We start from the raw sequence: 21,113 nt of genomic DNA on the forward strand, positions 1-21,113 counted from the left end.
CAAAAGAATGAGAGTAAGTGCACAAGAAAGAGTGTCTGAGAGAAACAGAATAGAGAGAATGTATGCGCTTGTGAGAGTGTGTGCATGTGCAAGAGAGAAAGAGTGTGTGCGTGTGAGAGAGCGTATGTGTGCGTGTGTGAATAAGTGTGTCCGCAAATTGTGTGTGTGCGCCTGCATGAGAGTGTGTGCATGCGAGTGTGCGCGTGTGTGAGAGAGTGTGTGCATGTGAGTATGCTTGCGAGAGAGAGTGCACACACGCAAGAGAGAGTGCCTGAGTGAGAGAGTGTACACAAGGGAGAATGCATGCAAGAGAGAAAGAGTGGACGCAAGAGCGAGTGTGCACGTGCAAGAAAGAGAGTGTGCGTGCAAGAGAGAGTGTATGCACACGAGAGAGAGAGTGTGTGTGGGCAAAGAGTGTGTGTGCAAGAGAGTGCACGTGCAAGAGTGTGCACGTGAGAGGGAGTAGTTTTGCGTGATCCCTTGCAATGTTGTCTCTGAGATTTGAGGAGAAGGAGATGAGCATGCCCAGTGCTTTTCTTATCTCTTCACCTTTGAATCCTTTCTCACTTAGAATTTGTGAGAGTCCATCAGAAAACACTGCAAGCTGCAGGAAGTGCAAAAAAAAGCTTCCTGTCTACTCATAAAACGGTTCACTTGGAGGTGTCTGAAACAATTGCAGTGGAAACACTCAATTTAATGTGTATAATGTGAGGATTACTGCTCAAAGAGAAATCATTTCCACATTGCAGGTGAGTGTGTGTGCATGTGTGTGTGTGCTTGTCACTGTGCGTGTTGATGGTGCTGTCAGTTTGGATGGTGCTGTGAGCTGCTGCGGTCCCTCTCTGACTGAATCCTTGAAGATTTTCACCCTCCACACCCCCTGGAGGCCAACATAGGGAATCATTTTAATTACAAGGAGCTTTGTTGCATTATTTTGTCTCATCACCCGTGACAGGAAATGTCTGTTTAGGACTACGTTGGAGTAGCAGCCCATTGGAACCAGGAAACTTTATGTTGAATAATAGGGATCCCAGTCCTTTGTTATCATTAATAATGTAGGGAATTCATTTAACGAGGTATTTTACTGCGTTACTGAACTTCAGTCTGAATCTAGACAAGGTTGCTGCATAAATAAATGTTCAGTGGGTAGGTTCTGATAATGTCACATAATCACCTGCCACAATATTTCACATCATAACGGCACATAGTTGGCTGTTTGTGACATTAATATGGGGTCTGTTGAGACTGTGTTTAATAGTGGAACAATTTCAAATGAAACATTCTACTGAATTTCATCAGAACCCTCCGAAAGATTTGATTTTGCTGGAGACTCACAGAAGGTAGCAAGCTGATCGGAATTGACCAGTAAGAAATTACATTTCCCCAGATTATTCCTTTTGATTGTGCTGTGATGGGGAATCAGCAGGTTCCCAGCTATACTCTCAATGCCGGCACTAGCTTTAGGACTCTCTGTCAGTATGTGATTGAATACTTTCCACTATTGATATTCAGATGAGCTGCATTGGTTTGAGTACTGTGTTTTTATTCAGTTTAAATGATTGCCTGAATTTGACTTTGATTAAATGGCAGAAAGTCAATCTGTTTGATATGTTGAAGTCATGTGGGGTGCTGATTTGGGTTCACGTCACCATCTGCAATTGCAAGCTGTACAGACCACAGCATGGTCATATTTGCACTGGACTCCTCTTGTGAGCTTGAGCTTAATGGTCTGTGGGTGTGGATTTGAATCCACCACGGCAGCTGCTGAAGTTTAAAATTCATTCCAATTTGGAATTAAAATGCTCATTCATGTCTCCATTGTTGGAAGCCCATCTCGTTCGCTGAGCCCGTTTCCCTCAGGAAAGGCAGTATGTTCTCCTCACTTGTCCCTTCATGTGATTCCAGATCCTGGGAAATTGAGAATGGGGAATAAATGCTGACCTCGCAGTGATGTACACATTCAGTGTGCGAGGAGAATCATGTTTCAATCAGTGAGTGAAATGTTCTTGTTTAAAGAGGCCAGCTCCTACCCGAGAGTACAGAAGGACAGCTCAGAGACATATGTTCACACTTGGAATGAACTGATCCACTAATAACGTGATTTTCCCAGTCCACCCAGGTTGAAGTCCATCATGATCATTGTAACTTTGCCTCTCCTACACATCTTTTCTATCTCCTGGTGTATCGAGTGCTCCAGCTCCTGACTACTGTTTGGTGGTCTGTACATGACATGACAGTGACAGAGATGGGGGACAAGAGAGGGTGAGACAGACAGGGAGGGGGAAGGAGAGAGGGAGATAAGGACAGGGATAAGGGCAGAGAGAAGGACAGGGAGTGAGAGAGACAAAGTGGAAAAATCAGACAGGGATAAACAGTATTTAAGACAGGGACAAACTGAAAGGGTGATATTATTTGTCCCGGCTTGCTCTCTCTCGATGGGTTCTCACACTCCCTCTCTCCAGTGACACAGACCCCGCTCCTGGAGTTTCCTTCAGCCTGGGAACGTATCAGTGTGTCTTTATTTTTATTGTATTTCTATGTCTCTGTCTGTCCAATGGAGTCTTTGTTGTTTTGTGGAGTGGATCCCCCTTTCCTATCTCTCTTTTTCTGTCTGTCCCTCTTGTATGAGAGTGATACAATGCTACTGTCTGCTGGGCTCCCTGCACAACAAGCAGATTTTGTTTTGGTGGAAACATCACAGTCTATGAATTTCTTGCACATTTGTTTGATTCTTCTAAGAATGTCTTTGGAGACACAGAGCAGTTTTATCCATCCCGTGTGATGTAGCCACTGAGAAATGAGGAGAAGATGAACATGCCCAGTGCTGCTCTCATCCCTTCCACCCTTGAATCCATTCTCACTTAGAACTTGTGAGAGTAAATCATAAAACATTGTAAGCTGCAGAAAGTGCTATAAAATTCACGCTGTTTCCTCAAAAAATGGTTCACTCAGAGGTGCCTGGATACAATTGCAGTGGAAACACTCTACTTAATCTGAATAATGTCAAAAATACTGCTCACAGACAAATCATTTCCAAATAGCAGAGAAGCAAAACATTTCTCTAAGAGTGTGGTACACAATGAAGGACCTCAGTCCAATTGAAGTCTTTTCCACACTGGCCTTGAGAATGTCTGTGAACATGTGTGTGTGTGTGTGTGTCACTGTGCGCATGTGTGTGTCTGGCTGTCTGTGTGTCTTACTGTGTGCATGTCACTGTCTGTGTGTGTCACTGTGTGTGTGTCTGGCCGTGTGTGCCTATCTGTGTCACTGTAGGTGTGCGTCACTTTCTATGGGTGTGTGTATGTGTGTTGATGTTGCTGTCAGTTTGAATGTGCTGTGAGCTTCTGCCCTCCCTCTGTCCCTCTCTGACTGAAGGTTAGAGGGTTTATTCCCTTGACCACCCCCCACAGTGGTGTGTGGAGGCTAGCAGAGGGTGGTATTGTATCACTTTCGTCGTAAGGGGGCTTCATTCCATGAATTTGACTCATCACCCCATGACAGGAAATTTCTATTTGGGACTGTATTGGATTGGCAACCCATTGGAATTCAGCAGCCTGATGCTGAAAAATAGGAAGTCTAGCTATTTGTTATCATGTATAAGTTTTATTTATTCATAATATGAGGAATTCATATAATTAGATATTTTACTGCGTTTCTGAATTTCACACCAAAGCCAAACAATGTTGTTGCATGAAAAAATGTTTGGCGAGAGGGTTCTGACATTGTCATGTAATCACCTGACACCATTTCCCTCATCGAAACAGCTCATAGGTGGCTGTTTGTGACGTTAGTATGGGATCTGTGGAATGAGATGATGTATTTAACAGTGAAACATTTTCAGATTAACTGCTCTACTTAATTATAACAGAAACCTTCAAGGATTTGGTTTTGATGGAGACTTACAGAGGGTTCCAAGCTGATAGGTGTTATCCAGCAGGAAATGCCTTTTCCACTGATAATTTCTTTGGATTGTGCTACAATCGGGAATCCATAAGTTCCCAGCTCAACTCTCTCCCTGCACTGGGATAAGGACTCTCTGTCAGGATGTGATGGAAAACTCTCCACTTGCCTGGATGGATGTAGTTCCAACAAACGGTCAAGAAGATCAACACCATCCAGGATAATGCAACCCACTTGACTTGGCACCACATCCCCAAACATCCCCTCCCTCCACCACTGAAGCTCAGTCGCAGCAGTGTTTACCATCCACAAGGTGCACTTCAGAAATTCACCAAAGATCCTCAGACAGTACCTTCCAAACCCACAGCTACTTCCACCCAGAAGGACAAGGGGAATAGGTAGATGGGAACATCACCACCTCCGAATTTCCCTCCAAGTCACTCACCATCCTGATTAAGAAATATATTGTCATTTCATCAGTGTTAAAGGCAGCTCAGCAGCACCTTCTTCAGGGGCAATTTGGGATGAGGAATAAATACAGACTCAGTCAGTGATACTCACATCCCCTGAGTGAATCAAAACAAAAAATTATGGTCTGAATGAATAGGACCCTCCTGCGTGCTTCACAGAGGTGTTTTATTTATTCATAACACAAGGACTTCATGTAAATAGGTATTTTATTGCGTTACTGATCTTTGCTCTGAACCGGGACAATGTTGCTGCATAAATAAATGTGTTTGTGCAACAACTTAACCTCTGCAGCTTGAAACCAACTGTACTGAAGTGATATAGAAAAGGTGAGTAATCGTCAGGATTGATTCCTTGAATGGCATAATATAAGAAATATACAACAGTGATTAACCACAGGAGGATGGAGCTCCCAGAGATGGCGAAGAGTAAAATCACAGACTTCCTTCTGCTCTCCATCTCTGGGTCTTTGTGATTCTCTTTTTTGATCTCACCCTTCAGCCTCTTCCGGACTCGACTGGTCACTAAAATGTGTCTGACTGTCAGAGCATTGAGCAACAGAATTAAAGCGAATGGCAGTAAAGGGGTTAAAACTGTATCAAGCCAATCTAATACCACCCACCAAGTCTCAGTAAAGTAGCTTGACTTTGTTTTACAGTAGAATGGCACATTGTTGATTATCCCTCGAGGCACATATTGAAAATAGAAGGGGATGTTTTTCAAACAGAACAGGGTGCAGGTTGTTGCTAGAATCACAACTGTAGTTTTCTCAGTGCAATATTTCATTCTCAGCTTCTGACAACAAATGGTCACAAAGCGGTCAAAGGAGAAAGTGACAGTGAACCAGGCAGAGCAGTCCCTGGCTGCACGACGCAGCAACCCTGTAACACTGCACACAGGAGTGATGTCTAGGAAAGACCGTCCATAATAATAATAGGGAAATCTCCACAGAATAACCTCAGTGATAATGACCGTCAGATCGGCAGCTGCCATAGCTACCAGGTAGCGGGTGGTGCAAGGTGAAACACCGCACTTTCCCTGGGAATAGATTGTAATCGCCAGCAAATTAACTGTGGGAGACAAACGGAAAAGAAACAGTGAATTATTGATCATGAATTCTCCCTGCCAGTTCCAGAGAGCAACAATAAGATTTTAGCATGAAAAACTGGTTCACTGTATGAGTGGAAGTGGTTAATGTTGAGTGAATTTAAATTTTAAGAGTTGCACACCCACCTCAGATTGTTCTCCAGCCCAGTCACTCCAGAGATCATGGGGCTTGGGGAATGATGGAGCTCACATCCTCTCCTCAGAGAGCAGAAGGAAGTCTATGATTTTCCAAGATAAGTATGTGAATGAGTGTAACAGATTCTCACTTCTCTCAACCCATTCTAGCAAGCACAGAACACCATGAGAAATCTTGATCCCAGCTCAGTCATGGTCAGGCACTTGGACTATAAATCATTCAAACTCTCCCCTTCTCCTTGGATCAGCTCAATCCCTTGGTATTGGACTAAATCCTGATTGTAGTCACAACAGGACCAGGAAACAGGTCATCAGAACATGGGTAAGGTTTCAAACAAGACTACTCAATGAGTCTTACACAAGTGCAGCAGAACAGAGAGTGCAAGGTTCCCTTAGTGACAATGTGTTGGGACTGCTGTGATACTTCCCCTGTAAAATTACCCATCTGTACATGATAAACGTCTCAACATGCAGGGATTGGAAAGGTAACCTGTCAGGATTTGAATGTCCTGGCCAGAGGCAGTGAGGCGGAGGGAATTTCCAGATGGGAGAATAATTAGCTGAAGCTTTACAGATCAAAAATGTGAATTTCCCTCAATTTCTTTTCTTAACAGAAAAATAAGCTATCCAAAATTTAAAATTAACAATTGATCCATCATCCACTGCTGTTTGTGGAAGAGAGTTCCAATCCTCTTCCACCCTTTATGTATAGAAATGTTTCCTATTACCTCTCCTGAATGCTCTGGACCTTATTCTCAGACTCTGCTCCCTCATCCTGGAATTCCCATCCAATGGAAAGTTTATTTTTTCCTGCCTTTTCTAGTTAATATCTTGTAGGACTTCACTCATATGACTCCTAAACCTTAAAATTCCAGGTAAAAAAGGTCTCATTTGTATGACAAAACCAGAAATTGCTCAGCATGTCTGGCAGCATCTGTGGGAGAGAGCACAGAGTTAACGTTTCGGGTTGAGTGACCCATCTTCTGAACTAACCTGCCTGATCTCTCCTCATACCTTCAAGTCATATGAAACTGGAACAGATGACAGAACGCTGAGACCAGAAAATGCTGCAGCAGCAGTGAAGTTGGGAGTCTCTGTCAGTGTAGGATTGTACCGAGAATGCTGCTCAGTGAATTGCTGTCACTGTCCCGGGGTCTGGATAAGGCTGACCAGTCAGTGAGCTGGAGGTGTTATTGTTCAAACGGGAAAACCAGAGAGCAGATCAACAGCAGATTAAAACAAGTTCAATTGTTGTAACGCCATACCTGGGATGCCAATAAAACCAAGAATGGTGTAGAACACCTTCTTCACATGATCAATTGGTCGATGCATTTTCCTGTGCGAGGTGATCTGTCCCTTCAGGCAGCTGACAAGCTCCTTGTTTGAGACTGTGAGCTGATGCATTCCCAGAGACGCTGCCTTGTACTGTGTGGAAGCTCCTTGGGGAAATCGAGGTGACAGCATTGCTCGGCTTTGTTGCTGTTTTTCACATTTCTGTAAATGAACAAAATAATTACAATAACAAGTTTAATCCCAATTATGCAGAATCATTGCTGCTCAGTACATCATAATGAAATAACAAAAACAGAATCTGGAATCTGTCAGCAATAACGCTGTCCACTCAAGCACCACGAGCCCCATCCCAAGATCACAAACTATTTCAACTGATGCTGCATCGAGACAGTTCATTCCAAGTGTGAAAATATGTCTCTGAGCTGTCCTTCTGTACTCGAGGGTAGGAGCTGCCATCTTTAAACAAGAACATTTCACTCACTGATTGAAATGTGATTCTTCTCACACACTGAATTTGTACATCACTGCGAGGTCAGCATTTATTCACCATTCCCAATTTCCCAGGATCTGGTGTCACATGAAGGGCCAAACAAGGAGAACATACTGACTTTCCTGAGGGAAGGGGGCTCATCGAACAAGATGGACCTCCAACAATGGAGACATCACTAACCTTCCTCTTGCTGTAACTGTCCATCCAGATGCATCACTGACCTCCCCCTTACTGTCACTGTCCATCCAGATACATCACTGACCTCCCCCTTACTGTCACTGTCCATCCAGATACATCACTGACCTCCCCCTTACTGTCACTGTCCATCCAGATACATCACTGACCTCCCCCTTACTGTCACTGTCCGTCCAGATACATCACTGACCTCCCCCTTACTGTCACTGTCCATCCAGATGCATCACTGACCTCCCCCTTACTGTCACTGTCCATCCAGATACATCACTGACCTCCCCCTTACTGTCACTCTCCATCAGATCCATCACTGACCTCCCCCTTACTGTCACTGTCCATCAGATACATCACTGACCTCCCCCTTACTGTCACTGTCCATCCAGATGCATCACTGACCTCCCCCTTACTGTCACTGTCCATCCAGATACATCACTGACCTCCCCCTTACTGTCACTCTCCATCAGATCCATCACTGACCTCCCTCTTACTGTAACTGTCCATCAGATACATCACTGACCTCCCCCTTACTGTCACTGTCCATCCAGATACATCCCTGACCTCCCTCTGATCATTGCAGCTACAGCAGCTAACAAGGAAGGCAAATGGAGTTTTGACATTTATTATAAACAGAATAGAGTATAAAGGTCGGGGAGTGTTGCTGCAAGTGTAGAAGGCAGGAGAACAATCTCAGCTGGCGTTTTGCAAACAGTTTTGGGATATAATTGCATTGGAGGCAGCTCAGAGGAAGATCATGAGATAATTCCAGAGATGAAGGCGTTATCTATTTCCTCCTTAAAACAAGCTCGACAACTCCAATTGGAATGGTCTAAATGAATGTGCCCAGGTGTCACCAATACTGAAACGGTCAAATCAGTACAAACATGAGCCAATACCAATGTACACAGTCCCGTCTTTATCAGGAAACGTTACAATACCCTTTAATTACAGACATACTATCTCTAATCCTCTTTGGCCCCTTCAGTCCTGAGTCTTTTGGAGATTTACGCAGTCTCTGTCTCTCTTTCTCTCTGGCTCTGTGAAGCTGCTTTCTCTCCCACTCACTCTCTCTCTGGAAGGTCAGTTGTTCTCTGCCTCTTGTCGTGCTGATGTTACTCTCTCCCTCCACTCTCTTCCCCCACTACCTGGGCTCTCCTTCCCCTCTCCCCACTCTCTCTTTCCCCCTCCCCGCACTTTCCTTTCTCACCCCCACCCTGAGCACTTGCTCATCCCTTTCCTTGCTCTCGTTCCCCACTTCTCTGCGATCTCCTTGACCCCCCATCCCTGCAGTCTCCTTTCTCCCACCCATCGGCACTCTCCTCATTCCACTCCCTGCACTCTCTTCTTCCCTCCCCATGCGTTCCTTTATGACCCCCTCTCCGTGGTCTCGTTTCCAGCTTCCCTGCACCCTCTTCTGCCCCCCCAAAGCTCTCTTTTTCCCTCTCTGTGCTCTCTCTTCCCCACAAGCACTTCTTTCTCCCCCTTCCCTGTGCTCTCCTTTGTCCCCTCCCCCGCTGTCTGCCCCTCACCCGTGTTCTCTTTGTCCCATCACCCCAGTGTTCTCTCTCCCCCCAAGTCTGCTTCCCTGCCAACCCCTTCCGTGTGCTGTCTTTTCCCCTCAGCCTGCTAATGTCTTGCTTCCCCCTAAGATATTTGCCACGCCCTCAAATTTATGTCCTAGATGGAATCTAGCACGAGAGGGCATCAGTTTAAGGTGAGAGAAGAAAGAATTAAAGGCAAATTGAGGGGGAACTATTTTTACAATGAGGGTGGTACATATATTGAATGAGCTGCTAATGGAAGTGTTTGAGGCAGGTACATGAACAACATTTAAAAGGCATTTGGACAAATGCATGGATAGGAATGGATTAGAAGGATATGGGCCAAATGAAGGGAAATGAGGTTAGCGTGGATGGACATGTTGTTTGGCATGGGCCTTTCTCTGTGTGGTAGGATTCTATGACTCTGTGACTCTACACATCAGTGACCTCACTCTGATTGTCTCCATCCAGACAGATACATTTCTAGCCTCACATATATTAACACTGTCCAACTGTATCAAAAAGTGACCTCACTTTTATTGTCAATGTTCATCCAAAAACATCAATGATCGTACTCTCAACATCACCACATACCTAGATAAATCACTGACCTTACTCTTACTGTCACCACACACCCAGATATATCACTGACCTTACTCTTACTGTCACCACACACCCAGATACATCACTGACCTTACTCTTACTGTCACCGTACACCCAGATACATCACTGACCTTATTCGTTCTGACACTGCATACCCAGAAACATCACTGACCTTATTCTTACTGTCACCGTACATCCCAGATACATCACTGACCTTATTCTTTCTGACACTGCACACCCAGATACATCACTGACCTTACTCTTACTGTCACCGTACACCCAGATACATCACTGACCTTACTCTTACTATCACCGAACACCCAGATACATCACTGACCTTATTCGTTCTGACACCGCACACCCAGAAACATCACTGACCTTATTCTTACTGTCACCGTACATCCCAGATACATCACTGACCTTACTCTTACTGTCACCGTACACCCCAGATACATCACTGACCTTACTCTTACTATCACATACATCCAGATGCATTACTGACCTTACTCTTACTGTCACCATACACCCAGATACATCACTGAACTTATTCTTTCTGACACTGCACACCTAGATACATCACTGACCTTACTCTTACCGTCACCGTACACATAGATATATCACTGAACCTACTCTTACTGTCACTGTACACCCAGATACACTACTGACCTTAATCTTACTGTCACTGTCCAATCCAAATACGTCGGTGACCTTATTCAAACCTTCACCGCACACAGATACATCACTGACCTTACTCTTACTGTCACCGCACACCCAAATATAACAGTGACCAAACTCTTACTGTCACCGTACACATAGATACATCAATATCCTAACTCTTACTCTCACCGTACACCCAGATACATCACTGACCTTACTCTTACTCTCACCGTACACCCAGATACATCACTGACCTTACTCTTACTGTCATTGTACACCCAGATACATCACTGACCTTACTCTTAGTCATTGTACACCCAGATACATCACTGACCTTAATCTTACTGTCACCGTACACCCAGATACATCACTGACCTTACTCTTACTGTCACCGCACACCCAGATACATCACTGACCTTACTCTTAGTCATTGTACACCCAGATACATCACTGACCTTAATCGTACTGTCACCATACACCCAGATACATCACTGACCTTACTCTTACTGTCACCGCACACCCAGATACATCACTGACCTTACTCTTAGTCATTGTACACCCAGATACATCACTGACCTTAATCTTACTGTCACCATACACCCAGATACATCACAGACCTTACTCTTACTGTCACCGCACACCCGGATACATCACTGACCTTACTCTTACTGTCACCGTACACCCAGATACATCACTGACCTTAATCTTACTGTCACCATACACCCAGATACATCACTGACCTTAATCTTACTGTCACCGTACACCCAGATACATCACTGACCTTACTCTTACTGTCACCGCACACCCAGATACATCACTGACCTTACTCTTAGTCATTGTACACCCAGATACATCACTGACCTTAATCGTACTGTCACCATACACCCAGATACATCACTGACCTTAATCTTACTGTCACCATACACCCAGATACATCACTGACCTTACTCTTACTGTCACCGCACACCCAGATACATCACTGACCTTACTCTTACTGTCACCGCACACCCAGATACATCACTGACCTTACTCTTACTGTCACCGTACACCCAGATACATCACTGACCTTACTCTTACTGTCACCGAACACCCAGATACATCACTGACCTTATTCGTTCTGACACCGAACACCCAGATACATCACTGACCTTATTCGTTCTGACACCGCACACCCAGAAACATCACTGACCTTATTCTTACTGTCACCGTACATCCCAGATACATCACTGACCTTACTCTTACTGTCACCGTACACCCCAGATACATCACTGACCTTACTCTTACTATCACATACATCCAGATGCATTACTGACCTTACTCTTACTGTCACCATACACCCAGATACATCACTGAACTTATTCTTTCTGACACTGCACACCTAGATACATCACTGACCTTACTCTTACCGTCACCGTACACATAGATATATCACTGAACCTACTCTTACTGTCACTGTACACCCAGATACACTACTGACCTTAATCTTACTGTCACTGTCCAATCCAAATACGTCGGTGACCTTATTCAAACCTTCACCGCACACAGATACATCACTGACCTTACTCTTACTGTCACCGCACACCCAAATATAACAGTGACCAAACTCTTACTGTCACCGTACACATAGATACATCAATATCCTAACTCTTACTCTCACCGTACACCCAGATACATCACTGACCTTACTCTTACTCTCACCGTACACCCAGATACATCACTGACCTTACTCTTACTGTCATTGTACACCCAGATACATCACTGACCTTACTCTTAGTCATTGTACACCCAGATACATCACTGACCTTAATCTTACTGTCACCGTACACCCAGATACATCACTGACCTTACTCTTACTGTCACCGCACACCCAGATACATCACTGACCTTACTCTTAGTCATTGTACACCCAGATACATCACTGACCTTAATCGTACTGTCACCATACACCCAGATACATCACTGACCTTACTCTTACTGTCACCGCACACCCAGATACATCACTGACCTTACTCTTAGTCATTGTACACCCAGATACATCACTGACCTTAATCTTACTGTCACCATACACCCAGATACATCACAGACCTTACTCTTACTGTCACCGCACACCCGGATACATCACTGACCTTACTCTTACTGTCACCGTACACCCAGATACATCACTGACCTTAATCTTACTGTCACCATACACCCAGATACATCACTGACCTTAATCTTACTGTCACCGTACACCCAGATACATCACTGACCTTACTCTTACTGTCACCGCACACCCAGATACATCACTGACCTTACTCTTAGTCATTGTACACCCAGATACATCACTGACCTTAATCTTACTGTCACCATACACCCAGATACATCACTGACCTTAATCTTACTGTCACCATACACCCAGATACATCACTGACCTTACTCTTACTGTCACCGCACACCCAGATACATCACTGACCTTACTCTTACTGTCACCGCACACCCAGATACATCACTGACCTTACTCTTACTGTCACCGTACACCCAGATACATCACTGACCTTACTCTTACTGTCACCGAACACCCAGATACATCACTGACCTTATTCGTTCTGACACCGAACACCCAGATACATCACTGACCTTATTCGTTCTGACACCGCACACCCAGAAACATCACTGACCTTATTCTTACTGTCACCGTACATCCCAGATACATCACTGACCTTACTCTTACTGTCACCGTACACCCCAGATACATCACTGACCTTACTCTTACTATCACATACATCCAGATGCATTACTGACCTTACTCTTACTGTCACCATACACCCAGATACATCACTGAACTTATTCTTTCTGACACTGCACACCTAGATACATCACTGACCTTACTCTTACCGTCACCGTACACATAGATATATCACTGAACCTACTCTTACTGTCACTGTACACCCAGATACACTACTGACCTTAATCTTACTGTCACTGTCCAATCCAAATACGTCGGTGACCTTATTCAAACCTTCACCGCACACAGATACATCACTGACCTTACTCTTACTGTCACCGCACACCCAAATATAACAGTGACCAAACTCTTACTGTCACCGTACACATAGATACATCAATATCCTAACTCTTACTCTCACCGTACACCCAGATACATCACTGACCTTACTCTTACTCTCACCGTACACCCAGATACATCACTGACCTTACTCTTACTGTCATTGTACACCCAGATACATCACTGACCTTACTCTTAGTCATTGTACACCCAGATACATCACTGACTTTAATCTTACTGTCACCGTACACCCAGATACATCACTGACCTTACTCTTACTGTCACCGCACACCCAGATACATCACTGACCTTACTCTTAGTCATTGTACACCCAGATACATCACTGACCTTAATCGTACTGTCACCATACACCCAGATACATCACTGACCTTACTCTTACTGTCACCGCACACCCAGATACATCACTGACCTTACTCTTAGTCATTGTACACCCAGATACATCACTGACCTTAATCTTACTGTCACCATACACCCAGATACATCACAGACCTTACTCTTACTGTCACCGCACACCCGGATACATCACTGACCTTACTCTTACTGTCACCGTACACCCAGATACATCACTGACCTTAATCTTACTGTCACCATACACCCAGATACATCACTGACCTTAATCTTACTGTCACCGTACACCCAGATACATCACTGACCTTACTCTTACTGTCACCGCACACCCAGATACATCACTGACCTTACTCTTAGTCATTGTACACCCAGATACATCACTGACCATAATCTTACTGTCACCATACACACAGATACATCACTGACCTTACTCTTACTGTCACCGCACACCCAGATACATCACTGACCTTACTCTTACTGTCACCGCACACCCAGATACATCACTGACCTTACTCTTACTGTCACCGCACACCCAGATACATCACTGACCTTACTCTTACTGTCACCGTACACCCAGATACATCACTGACCTTACTCTTACTGTCACCGTACACCCAGATACATCACTGACCTTACTCTTACTGTCACCATACACCCAGATACATCACTGACCTTATTCTTACTGTCACCATACACCCAGATACATCACTGACCTTACTCTTACTGTCACCATACACCCAGATACATCACTGACCTTACTCTTACTGTCACCATACACCCAGATACATCACTGACCTTACTCTTACTGTCACCGTACACCCAGATACATCACTGACCTTACTCTTACTGTCACCGTACACCCAGATACATCACTGACCTTACTCTTACTGTCACCATACACCCAGATACATCACTGACCTTACTCTTACTGTCACTGTACACCCAGAAACATCACTGACCTTACTCTTACTGTCACCATACACCCAGATACATCACTGACTTTACTCTTAGTCATTGTACACCCAGATACATCACTGACCTTACTCTTACTGTCACTGTACACCCAGAAACATCACTGACCTTACTCTTACTGTCACTGTACACCCAGATACATCACTGACTTTACTCTTACTGTCACTGTACACATAGATACATCACTGACCTTACTCTTAACTGTCACCGTACACCCAGATACATCACTGACCTTACTCTTAACTGTCACTGTACACCCAGATACATCACTGACCTTACTCTTAACTGTCACTGTACACCCAGATACATCACTGACCTTACTCTTACTGTCACTGTACACATAGATACATCACTGACCTTACTCTTAGTCATTGTACACCCAGATACATCACTGACCTTACTCTTACTCTCACCGTACACCCAGATACATCACTGACCTTACTCTTAGTCATTGTACACCCAGATACATCACTGACCTTACTCTTACTGTCACCGTACACCCAGATACATCACTGACCTTACTCTTACTGTCACTGTACACCCAGATACATCACTGACCTTACTCTTACTGTCACTGTACACCCAGATACATCACTGACCTTACTCTTACTGTCACCGTACACCCAGATACATCACTGACCTTACTCTTACTGTCACTGTACACCCAGAAACATCACTGACCTTACTCTTACTGTCACTGTACACCCAGATACATCACTGACTTTACTCTTACTGTCACTGTACACATAGATACATCACTGACCTTACTCTTAACTGTCACCGTACACCCAGAAACATCACTGACCTTACTCTTAACTGTCACTGTACACCCAGATACGTCACTGACCTTACTCTTACTGTCACCGTACACATAGATACATCACCAAAAGAGAGAAGGCAAAATTGGATGTAATGGTGTTACAGTTAAATAAAGGTAATTATGAGGGCATGAGAGAGGAACTGACGAAAATAGGTTGGAAGCAGAGCCTAGAGGGGAAGACAGTAGAGCAAAAATGGCAGGAGTTTGTGGGTATAATTGAGGTCACTGTACAGAGGTTCATCCCCAAGAAAAGAAAGATTATCCGGGGAGGGATTAGACAGCCATGGCTGACAAAGGAAGTCAGGAAATGTATTAAAGAAAAAGAGAAATCCTATAAAGTGGCCAAGAGCAGTGGGAAATCAGAAGATTGGGAAGGCTACAAAAACAAACAGAGGATAACCACGAGAGAAATAAGGAAGGAGAGGATCAAATATGAAGGTAGGCTAGCCAGTAATATTAGAAATGATAGTAAAAGTTTCTTTCAATACATAAGAAACAAACGACAGGCAAAAATAGACATTGGGCCACTTCAAACTGATGCTGGAAGCCGAGTGATGGGAGATAAGGAAATAGCGGGAGAACTTAATAAGTACTTTGCGTCAGTCTTCACATTGGAAGACATGAGTAATATCCCAACAATTAAAGGGAGTCAGGGGCTGAGTTGAGTATGGTTGCCATTACAAAAGAGGAAGTGCTAGAAAAGCTAAAAGGTCTTAAAATTGATAAATCTCCTGGCCCCGTTGGGCTACATCCTAGAGTTCTGAGGGAGGTGGCTGAGGAAATAGTGGAGGCGTTTCTCTCTCGGCCTTTCTCTCCATTAAATTGCCACTGGACAATAAGTACCTTTACGCCTTTACTGACAGCGGGCGGCAATATACATGGGCACAGCTTCCCCAAGGGTACACGGAGAACCCCACTGTCTATGCCCCTGCGATACATCAGACCATGAAAGCCCTTCACCTGTAATGTAAGAGCCCCTTGGCTCAATATGCTGATCATTTATTAGTGGCCTCCGATTCGCCTGATGCCTGCATGCATGACAATTTTGCATTGCTCCACTGTCTGGCTCAGGATGGATGTAAGGTCTCTGATGAAAAGATGCAGCTCTCCCAAAAGGCAGTACAATATTTGGTCTGTGAACTTTTGCACAGTCTCAGAGCACTGTGGTTCAAATCATAGCCATCATTAACGCCTCTGCTCCCATGATACGAACTGAGCTTTTGTCCTTTTTGGGCATGGTGAATTACTGCAGACATTGGATACCAGACTATCAAATTATTGATGCGCCTCTCCACCGTGTATCCTCGCCAAATCGGTTGACCCAGGTGAACTGGACACCTGAAATGTCACCAGCCATTTGGTAACTTAAACTTTGCTTAACCTTAGCACCTTGGGCATCCTTGCTGACACTCAACCTTTTCAGCTTTATGTTAACGAAAAGAAGGAATAGGTTTCTGGCATTCTAACACAAGTGCAGGGGTATCTCAAGTGCCCTGTAGCCTTTTATTCTGTACAGTTACCACAAGTTCTAAGGGGAATGACTGTACTGGTAGAAACATCTCCCCGATTGTACTAGATTATCCTTGTACAGTTTTCTTTCCTCATTCGATCTCCTGAATGTACATCATAAATCCTATCTAAAGGCCTGAACCCCAATATATTCTTGATGGACCACACTGACACCTCCAGTGAAGAGTGACCAGCTCTTAAATTTATGCAGACAGCTTCCAAACTGGATCTGGTCAGTTATTCAAACATTTCCTCACGACAGACAATTTAGAAACATCCTTGAACAAGTGGGAAGTGTATGGAGTAGATTGGCCAATGGACTACCACAAGGCTCACCATTTAGTCAGGTAGGTAAAAACAATGATTGCAGATGCTGGAAACCAGTTTCTGGATTAGTGGTGCTCACCTTCATCCCCCTCCGTCCATGCATCAATGAATTTAATACACGCTGTGACATCGAACACTTCTTCCACCACCTCCGCCTCTGAGCTTACTTTCACAATCAGGACTCCTGCCCACCTTCCGATGACCCCTTCGCCCACCTTCAAACCACTCCATCCACCTGGACATCCCGCGGTGGCCTATTACCCGCCCTCGACCTCTTCATTTCCAACTGCCGCCAGGACATTAACTGCCTCAACCTGTCTACCCCCCTCCCCCACTCCAACCTCTCACCCTCACAATGCATTGCCCTCCAATCCCTCTGCTCCAATCCCGACCTCACCATCAAGCCAGCAGATAAAGGGGGCGAAGTGGTAGTCTGGCGCACTGACCTCTACACCGCTGAAGCCAAACGGCAACTCGAGGACACGTCTTCCTACTGCCCCCTCGACTATGACCCCACCCCCCATCACCAAATCATCATCTCCCAGACCATACAGAACCTCATCATCTCAGGAGATCTCCCACCCACAGCTTCCAACCTCATAGTCCGGGAAACCCGCACTGCCCGGTTCTACCTCCTTCCCAAGATCCACAAGCCTGACCACCCTGGCCAACCCATTGTCTCAGCATGCTCCTGCCCCACTGAACTCATCTCAACACTGTCCTATCTCCCCTAGTCCAGGAAATCCCCACATACGTTCGAGACACCACCCACGCCCTCCACCTCCTCCAAGACTTCTGTTTCCCCGGCCCCCAACGCCTCATCTTCACCATGGATATCCAATCCCTCTACACCTCCATCCGTCATGACCAAGGCCTCCAAGCCCTCCGTTTCTTCCTCTCCCGACGTCCCCAACAGTACCCATCCACCGACATTCTCATTCGTTTTGGCCGAACTGGTCCTCACCCTTAACAATTTCTCCTTTGAATCCTCCCACTTCCTCCAGACCAAAGGGGTAGCCATGGGCACCCGTATGGGCCCCAGCTATGCCTGTCTCTTTGTTGGCTACATAATTACACCGGCACCACTCCCCACCTCTTCCTCCGCTACATTGATGACTGCAATGGCGCCACCTCGTGCTCCCGCGAGGAGGTTGAGCAATTCATCAACTTCACCAACACATTCCACCCTGACCTTAAATTTACCTGGACCATTTCTGACACCTCCCTCCCCTTCCTGGACCTCTCCATCTCCATTAATGACGACCGATTGATACCAACATTTTTTACAAACTCACCGACTCCCACAGCTGCTTGGATTACACCTCTTCCCACCCTACCTCCTGCAAAAATGCCATCCCGTATTCCCAATTCCTCTGCCTCCACCGTATCTGCTCCCAGGAGGACCAGTTCCACCACAGAACACACCAGATGGCCTCCTTCTTTAGAGACCGCAATTTCTCTTCCCATGTGGTTAAAGATGCCCTCCAACGCATCTTGTCCACATCCCGCACCTCCGCCCTTAGACCCCACCCCTCCAACTGTAACAAGGACAGAATGCCCCTGGTGCTCGCCTTCCACCCTACCAACCTTCGCATAAACCAAATTATCCGCCAACATTTCCGTCACCTCGAAACAGACCCCACCACCAGGGATATATTTCCCTCCCCACCACTTTCCGTCTTCTGCAAAGACTGTTCCCTCCGTGACTACCTGGTCAGGTCCATGCCCCCTACAACACACCCTCTCATCCTGGCACCTTCTGCCACCGCAGGAATTGCGAAACCTGCGCCCACACCTCCTCCCTCACCTCCATCCAAGGCCCTAAAGGAGCCTTCCACATGCATCAAAGTTTTACCTGCACATCCACTAATATCATTTATTGTATCCATTGCTCCCAATGCGGTCTCCTCTACATTGGGGAGACTGGACGCCTCCTAGCAGAGGGCTTTAGGGAACATCTCCGGGACACCTGCACCAATCAACCACACCGCCCCGTGGCCCAACATTTCAACTCCCCCTCCCACTCTGCCGAGGACATGGAGGTTCTTGGCCTCCTTCACCACTGCTCCCTTTCCACCAGACACCTGGAGGAATTACGCCTCATCTTCCGCCTCGGAACACTTCAACCCCAGGGCATCAATGTGGACTTCACCAGTTTCCTCATTTCCCCTTCCCCCACCTCACCTCAGTTCCAAACTTCCAGCTCAGCACTGTCCCCATGACTTGTCCTATCTGCCTATCTTCATTTCCACCTATCCACTCCACCCTCCTCCCAACCTATCACCTTCATCCCCTCCCCCACTCACCTATTGTAATCTCTATGCTACTTTCTCCCCACCCCCACCCTCCTCTCGCTTATCTCTCCACCCTTCAGGCTCTCTGCCTGTATTCCTGATGAAGGGCTTTTGCCTGAAACGTCAATTTTACTGCTCCTCGGATGCTGCCTGAACTGCTTTGCTCTTCCAGCACCACTAATCCAGAATCACCATTTAGTCAAATGACTTGCCAATGACCATGCCTGGCAAGTTTGGCTATGTTGATGGTATCTAGTGTGCCACATGAGCTCCATAATTCTGCAGCTTGGACCAGATCCTTAATGAAGGTGTTACAAAGGTGATGGAATACTGCAGAACATGGCGTCTTACACTGAATCCATCATCAATCATATCCAATGCATGTCAGCTCCACGGCACCAGTGTCCAAACTGAATTGTGCATCTACATTGATGGCAGACATGATCCCAGTGGTAAAAAGTGTGGTGCTGGAAAAGCGCAATTAGGCCAAGCAGCATCAGAGGAGCAGGAGAATCGACGTTTCAGGCATAAGCCCTCCTTCAGGAATGAGGCTGCTTTGCCAAGTGGGCTGAGATAAAAGGTGGGAGGGTATTTGGGAGAGGCGCGCTGGGAATACGATAGGTGGAAGGAAGTTAAGGTGAGGGTGATAGGCCGGAGAGGGGGTGGGGGCGGAGAGGCCGGGAAAAGATTGTAGGGCAGTGCTGAATCCAGGGGTTGGGACTGAGATAAGGTGGGGGGAGGGGAAATGAGGAAGCTGTGAAATCTACATTCATCCTGTGTGGTTGGAGGGTTCCTAGGCAGAAGATGAGGTGCTCTTCCTCCAGGCGTCGTGTAGCCAGGGTCTGGTGATGGAGGAGGCCAAGGACCTGCATGTCCTTGGCGGAGTGGGAGGGGGAGTTAAAGTGTTCAGCCACGGGGTGGTTGGGTTGATTGGTGCTGGTGTCCCAGAGGTGTTCCCTGAAACGTTCCGCAAGTAGGCGGCCTGTCTCCTCAATGTAGAGGTGACCACATTGGGTGCAGCGGATACAGTAAATGATATGTGTGGAGGTGCAGGTGAATTTGCGACGGATATGGAAGGATCCATTGGGGCCTTGGAGGGAGGTGAGGGGGGAGGTGTGGGCGCAAGTTTTGCACTTCTTGCGGTTGCAAGGGAAGGTGCCAGGAGTGGAGGTTGGGTTGGTGGGGGGTGTGGACCTGACAAGGGAGTCGCGGAGGGAGTGGTCTCGCCGGAACGCTGATAGGGGTAGGGATGGAAATATATCCCTGATGGTGGGATCTGTTTGGAGGTGGCGGAAATGACGGAGGATGATATGATGTGTCCAGACGTTGGTGGGTGGAAGGTGAGGACCAGTGGGGTTCTGTCCTGGTGGCGATTGGAGGGGTGGGGTTCAAGGGC

General features: G+C 46.0%; 1 pseudogene; it reads right to left on the reverse strand.

Annotated features, from left to right (window-relative positions):
- Nucleotides 1-4,536: 4,536 nt before the first annotated feature.
- On the reverse strand, nucleotides 4,537-6,942 carry LOC148136944 (putative G protein-coupled receptor 139; annotated as a pseudogene).
- Nucleotides 6,943-21,113: the final 14,171 nt, after the last annotated feature.

This window comes from Chiloscyllium plagiosum, unplaced genomic scaffold (genome assembly GCF_037043375.1).
Source record: "Chiloscyllium plagiosum isolate Xiang-an unplaced genomic scaffold, Cpla_swu_hap1 HiC_scaffold_44, whole genome shotgun sequence".
Taxonomy (NCBI): domain Eukaryota; kingdom Metazoa; phylum Chordata; class Chondrichthyes; order Orectolobiformes; family Hemiscylliidae; genus Chiloscyllium; species Chiloscyllium plagiosum.